Source organism: Mus pahari, chromosome 14, assembly GCF_900095145.1.
Source record: "Mus pahari chromosome 14, PAHARI_EIJ_v1.1, whole genome shotgun sequence".
Classification (NCBI taxonomy): Eukaryota; Metazoa; Chordata; class Mammalia; order Rodentia; family Muridae; genus Mus; species Mus pahari.
Genome location: NC_034603.1, coordinates 14,293,552 through 14,305,194, shown reverse-complemented (window position 1 = coordinate 14,305,194; position 11,643 = coordinate 14,293,552).

Genomic DNA, 11,643 nt, shown 5'->3' with positions numbered 1-11,643 from the left:
AAAGTAATTTCCACTGATCAGGTTTTTCATTTAATATGTCAGTCAAAACTTGTGATAAAACTTGGAAGTAATATTATATATTGTTTTAGGCAATTCCTTAATTTTTATAGGTTTTACCTGCCCTGGTTGCAGACTGCTTTAATCCTAGCACTCAGGAGGCAGAGGCAGGCGAATCTCAATGAGTTTGAGGACAGTCTGGTGTACATCGGAAGTTCTAGGTCAGCCAGGGTTACACAATAAGACCTTGATTTTTAAATTATAATGAAAACTTTAAATGTTATCTATTTGTAAAGATATAAAACAAAAATTACTTAAATGTTAAAATAAATATATGTACTTCTAATATACTTTTTTGTTATTTAAAAAAAATCTGCCACTATTTACTGAGCATCTTCAGGGTGGTACAAGGGAGGACTACAGCTGGGGCTCAAGTTCCCTGGGAGCTTAAAGGTCACTGGAGGAGGGACATAACAATCAAGAAAATACTTAATTAGAGAGAATAAGTGCTTGTCAAAATCAAGAACATAATGTTACAGACAATAATGTCAGAGGAAAAACAACAGAATATTCAGGGCTCTTTGAGGAGATTGAATGTAAGCTAAAACTGGAACAATACAAAGAAACTGGCTGTAAGAAGATCAAGAAAAGAATTATTGGGGGAGGGAACACAAGACAACTAAGATTCACAATGAAGGTCAAACAGTGGCTGTAAGTAGCCAAGACCCAGGCCCTCTTACTCCGGATCCTTCAGTCAAGACATCAGTTTGCATTTACTTGGTTATTGGAAGCAGCTTTGAAAGCACTCCTGTATGGTCCCAAAAAAGAAGCAAACAAAACTGAGAACCACAGAGTGCAGAAACCAAGACAAAGCTGGCTCACATATTCCTTAAGATAGGGGCCCTAGAGATCAAGCTAAATAAGTTGGAGCCATAGGTTGGGAAAGGAGGCAAAGAGGTGCAGAGGTCATAGGAGAACCGGAGCTTTCAAATGAAAAGTTTAATTTTCCTGTAGAAAGTATTGTCCAGCCCAACGTTCAAAGGCTGGAATGCCGCCAGGGCAGATAAGAGAAACTGCTTTGCATAAATCAGAGCTCAGCAAGTTACCTTTCAGACAGGCCAGTCATGAGGACACCTGCAGAATGAACTTGGCACAAAGCAAGCAGTGTCCGTACCCTGGGCCCTTCACAGTGGTGCACAGCTGGGCTCACCATTTAACCGCCAAGCACAATGTAAGTAAGCTGATACTCTCAATCAGACTTCATCTGAGATGTCACCTGTGGCATCTTAACAGTCCACTGGGGCCATCTAGACCCCTTCCTGCCCACCTGTCACTCGAGAGAGCCCCCAAAAGGGCTCAGAAGGAGTCTGTTTCAAAGGTGGTCTCCCGAGACTAATCATTTGCCTATCAGCGGAGTGCTCCATTTTTACCTTTTTTAGCATGCAAGTTTGGGAGCAGTTTCCATAGTAACTTCTTTATAGCGACTTAAATGTCCAGGGTAGAAAAATAAATGAGAAGGTGCCCTGCCCATCCCTCCTCAGGAAAAAAATATTTTTCACTAACTGAACCAATACTTTTGAAGTAAGACTAAAGCAATATGTGCTTTGAAAGGCAACATACTCAGCTCAGTTGCATGCCATGAGCAGTCACAGACAATGGACATCTACCCACTGCCTAGCCCGGGTGGTTGGCTCTCAAGTGGTTCCCTAGAAGAGGTTTTATTCACAGAGCCCAGTATGGCAGTCATGGGACAACACTTTTACCAAAGATCACAGTTGGGGTCTCAGATTTCCAGGTTCCTAGCTTCTTATTCAAATAACTAAAATAAGGGCTTACACTGATTTTCAAAGCATCAAGAAAACGCCATTTATAGCAAAGTGACAGAAAAGATTAGAATACACTGCAAGGCAGCGGCCTGATTATGGGAGTGAAGGACTTAAGGACCCTGATAAATGCTTGGCACTCCTTCTCAGGGAGTTTAGGAGGTGGGGTTTGGTGACTAAAGAAGGTAATGGGAGAGGCAGTCTGTTTTGATTAATAGATGAAGTCTTGGGATCATTTTTTTGCTGCAATGGTCCTTCCCAATTATGCATAGGCATAAGATGATAAATAGGTGCCTGACCCCCAAAGGTCATTTGAAGATGTAATTTTGCCTTCTTGTTCACACACCCCAACACACTTCAGGCTGGATTAACATTTCTGGTCTTAACACATTGGGATTATAGTCGGACAGAGAATTGTCTGGGTTTGATTGTTGTTAAGCGAGGAGAAATTCACTCCGTTTTTCAGGGGAGGATATGGGTGGTTAGATGTTGGTGGGATCTTAAGGTTTCTAGGTGCATTGTTCAGAGAGGGGTTTGTGTTTGTGGTACATGCAGGTAAAGGAGATAGGTAGCCAAGTGAATTATTTGAAGAGTGGTGTGTGCATAACTCAAACTTAGAAGACTCCCAGGTTCCTAGACTCTTGTATGCTTGCCTACTTCAGCACTATCCAGACCTTCCAAGAGCACCAGTGGGGTGGAGCATGGTGGCTCACACCTGTAATGCTACACGAGGACTCATTCAGGAAGATGGCTACATACTGTGTTTCAGGACAACCTGAGCTACAGAATGAGCTTGGGGGGGGGGGTAGGGAGGGAGAGGAGGGAGGGTTTTCAGCAGCTAAGAGCACTGGCTGCTCTTCCAGAGGACCAGGCTAGCTTACAACACTCCATAACTTCAGCTCGTTGGGTTCTAATGCTGTCTTCTGTCTTCCGTGGGCGCTAGGCACACAAGTGGTGCATAGATATATACATTCAGGCAGAACACTCAGAGAAATGGATGGTATGGAGATTCCAAATGAAAACAAAAAGTAAACAAAGCAAGCAAGCAAATAAACAGACCAAAAAGCAAGCAACAACAAAGCACCCCAAAACAAACAAAGGGCCGATTGCAAGGCGCGGTCGGCTGGCACCTCCAGTCGGCCTTTGCTAGATTTCCCACTCGTTATCACCCCTGGTTTCACTGCCTACCCCTAGATGGGAGAGAAACAAAGACATAGGGGACACACACACAAACAGAGAGAATCCCTGAATCGAAGTTCTTTCCTTTGTTTCTTCTTTGAGCACAACTACTGATGAACCACAGCTAGTCTCCAACCCAACCCCCGCCTCTGCCCCTGCCCCCGCCCAGGTCACACAAAAACTATATGCAGCCGGCAAAGGCATGCCTCTGACTTTGATGAGGCAAATCAGCCAGCTGCTGCGGGACAGTCCGAAGCAGCCCCGCATTCCACACCTGGGAGTAACACGAAAGCCCATTCTTATAATAGTTCTCTGTGTGGTTTTTTTTTGGTTGTTGTTGTTTGGTTGGTTTTTTTTTGTTTTGTTTTTAAGAAACCAAAATTCCAAAATTGTCACTACTGACACCTTCTAAAGGCCTCTCTACTAGGACCAGCTGTGTTCATCTCCAGGTGTGCAGAAGGTGCTTTCGACCAGTGTCCCACCCACTTCCTGCACTCCCAGGCAATCCGAGTTTGGTTGCATGGAGTGCTCACGTGCCCACTCACTCGCCCACTCCCTAGCTCTTCCTTCTCTCCCTTCACAGGTGGCAGGATTGCCTTGGGGCTTGAAACTCTAGCCACCTGTTCCTATTCTGAATTACCATTTTCTTTCCTACCCACCTCATAAACGTCTGTATCACTGATTCCCTCTTAGCTTCTTGTTTATAGTCCCAAACTTACCCAGAAAGTAAAACTGCACATCTCAGCTTTCTGTATTTGAGTCCTGACTCTTGATTTCGATGACACCTGTGCGGTCCTCCTCTTTAGAAGGAAGAATACTTCCTTTCTAAATGTATTGTGTGGGCTGCCACAAGAAGCCAGGTGGATTATAGATTGTGCAATCCCCTGGGACACCATTTATATAGACTATCATGAATGGCTATAAATAATCAGCTAGGAAGAATGTGGTTAAAGAGTGTGACAGAAGAGTTGTGAACTAAATAGCTGGGTATTGTGGTACGCACCTTCAGACCCAGCTCTCAGGAGGTTGAACTGGGTGGATCTCTGAGTTCTAGGACAGCAAGTTCTAGGCCTGCCAGGGTTGCATAGAGAGATTCTGTCTCAAAATAATAAAAATAAAATAAAATAAAATAGCTATTGACTTAAATTGTGAGACTCGGAGTCAAGTTGGCTGGATTTAAAATTAGAATCTCCATTTTGTCACTCGCTAGCCAAATGATCATAGAGAAATTATTTTGCATCGTCACCTCAGTTTTCTCTTAAGAATGGGAAGAATTAGAGATCTATTATGAAGACGTTTTCAGATAATTTCTTATAGCATGAAGTTAACATTCAGTAAATGTTAGCAACACTACTACCATTCCAAAGTTGCCAGTAATAATTATATGAAGCCATGAACGTCATCCACTGCCAACTATTTGGTGGGTCCCTATGTATCAGACACTGTACAGGGTGGTGGATATACAACTGTAGATAAGTTAAGCACCAAAAACAAGTTAATAAGGGTTTTATAGAATAAACATGGTATAGGTGAGGTTACTTGTTGACTATCATAGGATATGTATAACTCCTCACATCAGGTCCTGTAAAGATTCAGTGTTCTTTAAATTCGATTTCATGGTGCTAGAGAGCCAACTCTGTGATTAAGAGTGCTTGCGGCTCTTCCAGAAAACTCAAGTTCAGTTCAGAAGACTCACACTGGGCACCACATGTAACTCCAGCTCCCAGGGATTTGGTGCTCTCTGGCTTTTGCAGGCAACTGTAAAACATACAAAAATAGATAGATAGATAGAGATAAAATCTTAAAAATAATCCTACCTCATGGGGATGGGTCAATGACTCAGCAGTTAAGAGTACCTGCTGTCTTCCAGAGGACCCAAGTTCACTTCCCAGCACCTGTAACCACCTGTAACTCCAGCTCCAGAAGGTCAGTTGCCCTCTGTAGGCGCCCTCCCCCCACATATGCATACATAGCCATATACTCACACAGATGCACATAAACATAAATCTAAAAATTAATTTAAAAATTCTACCCCGTTATTATCAAATCTCTCATATGACTCAAGTCCTTAGCAGTTCTCATAAGCAATGGGTTTGGCTCAGAGTCTCCTAAACCTATCCACCCATCAGAAATTCATGGACATCTTCCAAAATCCTTTTTTTATTTTTTTTACATATGCTTGTTTGCTAGTGACATAATCATCCTAAAACCACCTTTGGTAGGCTACGAGGGCCTTAGAATATATACCTCAGGGGTAGAGCTTTTGCCTAGTGTGCACAAGTAACACAAATGAGTGAGTGGGTGAATGAATGAATGACAAAACCAGGAAGTTATTAACATTAGGAACCGAGACACTTGCTTTGGACACGTGATAAGTGTTGTCAGAATTCTCGCTCTGATTTTCATTTTACCCGGATGCAGATAGGCATCTCATCATTGAGAGGAAGATGGCTTAGCTCCTAGTGAGGGGTAGTTAGCATTTGCTTTCCATTAATCACACTTGCTGAGGCCAACTTCACAGATTATGATTCTGACCAGCCCAATTTGGACCAGGTATCCACCAAAGCTAATCATCTCCAGGGATAACTGATTGTTATGGATTGGCTCGCATACCTCCCTCCTTCTCACAGCTGAATTCAAGGAGGGGGAAACCCTAATAGAGCCATACCACTAGGGAACTCTGATGCAGACCAAGGCAGCCACTGAAGTTGAAGTTAGAGACTGCATTCTCAGACCAAGCAAAACAAAACCTAAATAATTTCTCTCTCTCTCTCTCTCTCTCTCTCTCTCTCTCTCTCTCTCTCTCTCTCTCTCTCTCTCTCTCTCTCTCCAGCTGGGAATACCCCAGACTAGGTTTTACTGTTTCATTCTTCCTAGCTGTGCAACTTCTAAAGACATCCAGGTCAGGGAGAGCAAAAAATAAAAAGAAAGGCAGGAAGAATAATAGGTAAGAACCTTCAAGAAAGTTGTGAACGCCTGTGGCCGCTGCCTGTTGCCATGTAGACAGCAGGCAAGTTGACTATTCAGACTTGCCCTCGCTCACTGCCTGTTCTGCTGATATGGGCCCTTCCTGGCTGAAACTTAATCCCCTTTGGTGCACTGAGGCGCTCAGTGGGGCTCAGATGGGCCTCCTCAGAAAGCCTGGTGGATGCTACAGGGAGAAGGCAGGCCTGAATAGGAGTACTGACGGGGCAGTGTGCCTCCCACCTGTTGCCCCGTGTCTTTTTCCTCCTGAAACAGGAGAGCCCAGGGTGAACAAGCTGCCTCTCAAAAACTTTATTTCTAGAAGGCCAGGATGGCATCAGCACGGCTGTGGGAACTTGTTCTACACATCCTAGTCAAATGCAGACTTTGGGTGGTTGTCAGAAACCATGGGCCAGCTCGTTTCTTTTTCTTTTCTAGATCTATTTACATTAGCATTTTTATGTGTGTGAGTGTTTTATCTGCATGTATATATGTGCGCACTGTGTGTGTCTGGTGCCTATGGAAACAGAAAAGGGTGTTGGATCCCCTGAGACTGGAGTTATAGACAGTTGTGAGCTGCTATGTGGGTGCTGGGAATTGAACCCAGGTCCTCTGACCACGGAGCCAACTCTCTAGCCCCGGCTAATTCGTTTTTTTAAAGAAGGGGATTTCTGAAAAAGGCCAAGTATCTTGAGAAAACCAACTGAGGTTTCACCAGTTTCTGAACTCTCTCAAGTCCTCTTGAGAGTGATGCTATGGGGTAAGAGCTCAGCGCTGTGGAACAGTGTCTGATGGAAGGATGCCTAAAGGATGGACTGCTTGCCTTTAGTAAACAATGAATGTGACCAAAAGATTACATCTCTACCGAATGTGGTAGAAATAATCGGCACCAGGTGTGCTGTCTTTTTGGGATAGCCAATGTTTATCACTTGTGGAACATCTGTAATACACAATGGGATTAAGTACTAGATGTCACCTGAAAACCTTAGTGTCCAGGAGGGAACCCTTGTCCTGTACACTGTCAACTTTCTGCACAGGGGCGTGTAAATGAGACCAAGAGAGGACAGATTGGCCAGGAAGAGTTCATATGTGTCAAGCACATACACACAGGAGTGCTGGCCATGAGTAACATGGGGGGGGGGCAGTTAGACATCTGGGCTCATACTCCTAAGTCAGGGGCAGAGAGCAGGGAGAAAAGCCACCCGTGGGCAGGATAAGTGGACTTTTCGAAGAGCCAAGGAAGGGAAGTTTATGGTGATACTTTTCTATACACTTGTGACTGATCTTAGTGTTGTCTTCGGGGTCATAAAACCCCAGTCAGAGAAGGGCCTTCATGGTCAATGTACTCTGGGTCTCTGTCCTTTGGGGCAGACGCCTTCCAGAAAAGGGACTTTATGGTAGCCCTTCTTCCTCAGAGTCTTCTGTTATGAAGTCCGATAAGGGGGACTTCCAGAAGGCTTCTCTCTGTACTCAAATGTCATTGAATCTCAAATGTCTTTAGCTTAATTAGTTAGCTAACTTTGGGGTTCTGCTGGGCCTCCACATTGTCTAATGTGGGTGACAGACATTGAAACAAAAGCTGAAGAGAGATAGACGACCCAAGGCTGTGTGCCAAGGACAGAAGTATCAGCTCCGCGGTATCTGCATGAGCCTGTGTCAAATCTGGTCTCTACCACAGAACTGTGTGAATTCATCTGTGACCCCTCAGGTCTAAGCACCCTCATTGTCAAATTGAGACTCAGTCTTACTGGGTTGTTGTGAGTAGTTGATGGGTTGAAATATATTAAATTTCTACCATAGGGGATGAAAAGATGGTTGAATAGTCCAGAGATCTCAAGTTGGGTTCCTAGCTCCCAACTCAATTTAGGTAGCTCACAATTGTCTTTGCCCTCTTTTGGTCATCCTAGGATTCTATACTCACACATGCATACACAGAGACCCTTAAAATCTTTTTTTAAAAAATTCTACCAAAGCACTTGGCATGGCTTAAATACAAGGTCTATTACTGTTAAATGGTTTATATCCAGACAGACATCTCAGTTGATGTAAGAGAGTGTATTGGAGGAAGCTCATTAACTCTTGCAATAAATATTTATTTGGGCACTTTACTGAAAAAGAAATGTACTGTAAAAACCAGGCCCACTTCCTGTTCTCAGGGAGTTTTCAGTCTCAGGGAGAATTTACATACTAAATAACCAATTCCATAATCAATTTGTCTCACCTTCTGGTGAACACTATGAAGGACAGGACAGAGTGAGAATGCAGTGTGGCACTTCATCTAGACTGGCTATGGGTGAGGCCCAGGAAAGGCCTTTTTGGCAGAGTGATACTTAAAATAGGAATGGAAAGATAATTTTTAAGGGGAGAGAAAGAAAGAGTGGTCTAGGTGGAGAGATCAGTCTATGTCAAGGCCTCGGGCAGGACGGCACTTAGTTTGTGCTGGGACCTGAGAGAAGGGGTGGAAGGAGAGAGAGAGAAGGGCAGCAATGAGCTTTCGAGGTGACAGGGAACCTGAGAGGTCTTGCTCAACTCGTCCTTGGTTGTGCTTCAAGTCCATCTGACTTGTGTGGACTTCATGGCCCACAGTATTATGGCTTCTGAGTTACAAAGGTTCTGCCATCTTGGGGAGGGAGAGCAGAAGATTGGGAAAGGGAGGGAGTGGGTTGACACTGTCACTGTTTTGAGACTATTATGACAGGTGGCACTCCTTTATGGTTCTAGCTCTCTCTGAGTCTTTAGGCTTTGGGTGACAATGTTTTTACTCTGATGGTAAGTATGCCTGCTTTTCTAAATGTTGGGTTTTCTCACTGTCGTCTTAGTTAGGGTTTCCATTGTCATGAAGAGATGCCATGACCAAAGCAACTCTTATAAAGGAAGACCTTTCATTGGAGCTGGCTTACAGGTTCAGTGGTTCACTCTGCTGTCACCAAGGCAGGAGTCATGGCAGTGTCCTGCAGACATGGTACTGGAGAAGGAGCTCAGAGTTCCTCATTCTGTTCCCAAGGTGACCAGAAAGACTGATTCCCAGGCAGCTAGGAGGAGGGTTTCTCAAAGCCCACCCCCACAGTGACACACTTTCTCCAACATGGCCACACCTCCAAATAGTACCACTCCCTATGGGCCAAGCGTATTCAAACCACCACACTCACTCTGCCCACCTTACTGTGAATTGCCCCTTCTTGAGTTCTAGCCATGCTTCCAAACTCTGCTCGTACCCTGAATATAAGAATCACAACTTGGTGTATTTTTTTGAAAAGTCTTTCTTTTGTTCGTTAAGTTGTATGTGCCCGTTAGCGTGGTACCCACAGAGGCCCGATGAGCTGACGTCACAGATAGTTGTAAGTTGCCTGACGTGGGTGCTAGGAGTTAAACCTGGGTCCTTTGGAAGAACAGGACACACTCTTAACTGCTAATCCCCATCTACAGTACTGGAGACTTTTTAAAAGGGCATTTAAAAACTTTTTTTGTATGTGTATGAGTGGGTGCATGCCAACCATGCCATACATGTAGAAGTCAGAGGATAACTATGTGGGGTGGGCTCTCTACTTCAACCTTTGCATGGGTTCCAAGAATTTAACACAGGTTGTCAGACTTGACAAGCACACCTTTTATCCCGTGAGCCTGGTTGCCTTTATCCTGGCTTTGTGTGTCAAATTAAGGACTTGCTGCTTTTTATTTTTATTTTTATTTTTTTGTAGTCCCAGCTGGCCCTAAGACCCAAACCCTCCTGCCGTAGACTCCCGGATGCTAGGATTACAGGTATGTAGCCAAAGATAACTTTGAGCTTGTGAACCCTCTAACTCTACCACCCAAGTACTGGGATTATAGATATGCCATCAACCTGCTCTGTTGTGAAGTGCTGGGGCTCAAACCCAGGGTATCACGCATACTAGGCAAGCATTCTACCAACGGAGCCTCCTCTGTTTCTTTTCACGCCTCTATCAGTACTTCTTGAACTGCTATAGAGCCTACATTCCCTTTCAGAAGGATTCTCATAGCTTTCGTGGGTCTACAGTTCTAAGAGTCCCCTCTGCCCCACCCACCCACCCCCACCTCACATATTTCAGGCTCCTTGGAAAACTTGTGTTCCTCTCCTGCTTCTAGATGTGGGTAGGGAGAGATGTCTGACTTTTCTTCTCTGATGCAGATGTTAACCATAGTCATCTCTTTAGATTTTTGGAGGATTTGCAAGCGCCTCTTGGCTTGGGCACCCATAACCTTTCCTGGGTTGTAAATTGGGTCATGTTACTAGCAGCAGAAAACCTGAAGTTGTTTTCCAAGACAGAGTCCAACCTTAACCCTTCAGGTGCTCCTGCCTAGTCCCCACCTCTGGATCGACAAATGCTTCTGTGGTTTTGCTCCGGGTCAGGACTCAAGGCCAGCTACTGGGACAGGCGGTGATGGTATGGGTCACCAGCTCAACAGGCACCACTGAGGCTTGTCACCATCCACACCCTTTTGCCCCATTGTCTGTAATATGTTTTCGTTTGCTTTCACGTATATCACAATCTTCATGCAGTCCTTCCTCCTCTTCCTCCTCCTCCTCCTCCTCCTCTTCTTCTTTTAAATTTCCTAACTCGGTACTTCTTGAGAATGTGTCTTCATGCCATCAGCTGGATTTTTGTCGCTCTTTGGATGGGGAGAGTTGCCAAGGCTTGGTTCACACTGTATGTACAGACCCTCCCAGAGGTGAGGCTGCTTCTTAATGCGTTGATTTCACTGTTCCCAGAACCTATTCCTTTGTTCTTTCTTGTTAATGCTAAGTATGCGTTCTGGCAACACCCCATGATTATAGAATTCAAGCATTTTGTACACTGTTCGGTTTGCCTTGGTCTCTGTGCAGTGAAGCTGCTTTGCTGGTTTGCTGTCAGTGTTTCCAACCATGAGTTGAATCTTGTAGTGAAACTTACTTTCTCTCAGGCAAGCTTACCAGTAGGAATGTCTATTTTCCGTGATTCCCCCCAGGGACTATTGAGCCATAGACTTGGCCAGGAAAGTAAAGACCTGAGACCCAAATACCTAATGGGAGAAAACCAAGTGGAGAAACAGGTAGAATATTTTATAACACATTACAACAGTCAACATCGTTAATACAGATTCTTTCCCTTCACAAAAATTGGTTTTTGAGACAGGGTAACATGTAGCCCAGGCTGGCCTAGAACTCCCTATGGAGCTGAGGACCGTGAACTTTTAATATCCCTGACTGTCACCTGAGTGCTATGATTACAGGCAGGTGCTATGACAGTCAGCTTCTGCTCTATTGTGAATGGAACCCAGGGCTTCCTACATGCTGGATGAGCACTTAACAAACTAAACTACAGTGCAGCAACAATATGAACTAACTAGTATCCCCTGAGCTCATGTCTCTAGCTGCATATGTAGCAGAAGATGGGAAGAGAGGCCCCTTGGTCTTGCAAACTTTATATGACCCAGCACAGGGGAAGGCCAGGGCCAAGTAGTGGGAGTGGGTGGGTAGGGAGGGGAGCAGGGGCAGGGGGGTATAGGGAACTTTTGGGATAGCATTTGAAATGTAAATAAAGAAAATAATAATAATAATAAAAAATTAATAAAAAACAAACTAAACCACAACCTGAGCCCTTAGCCCTTTTCTCTCTATAAAAGAGTCCATTCATTATCTTAATAGTAACTATAACATACTCATGTGTCCTCCATCTACCCT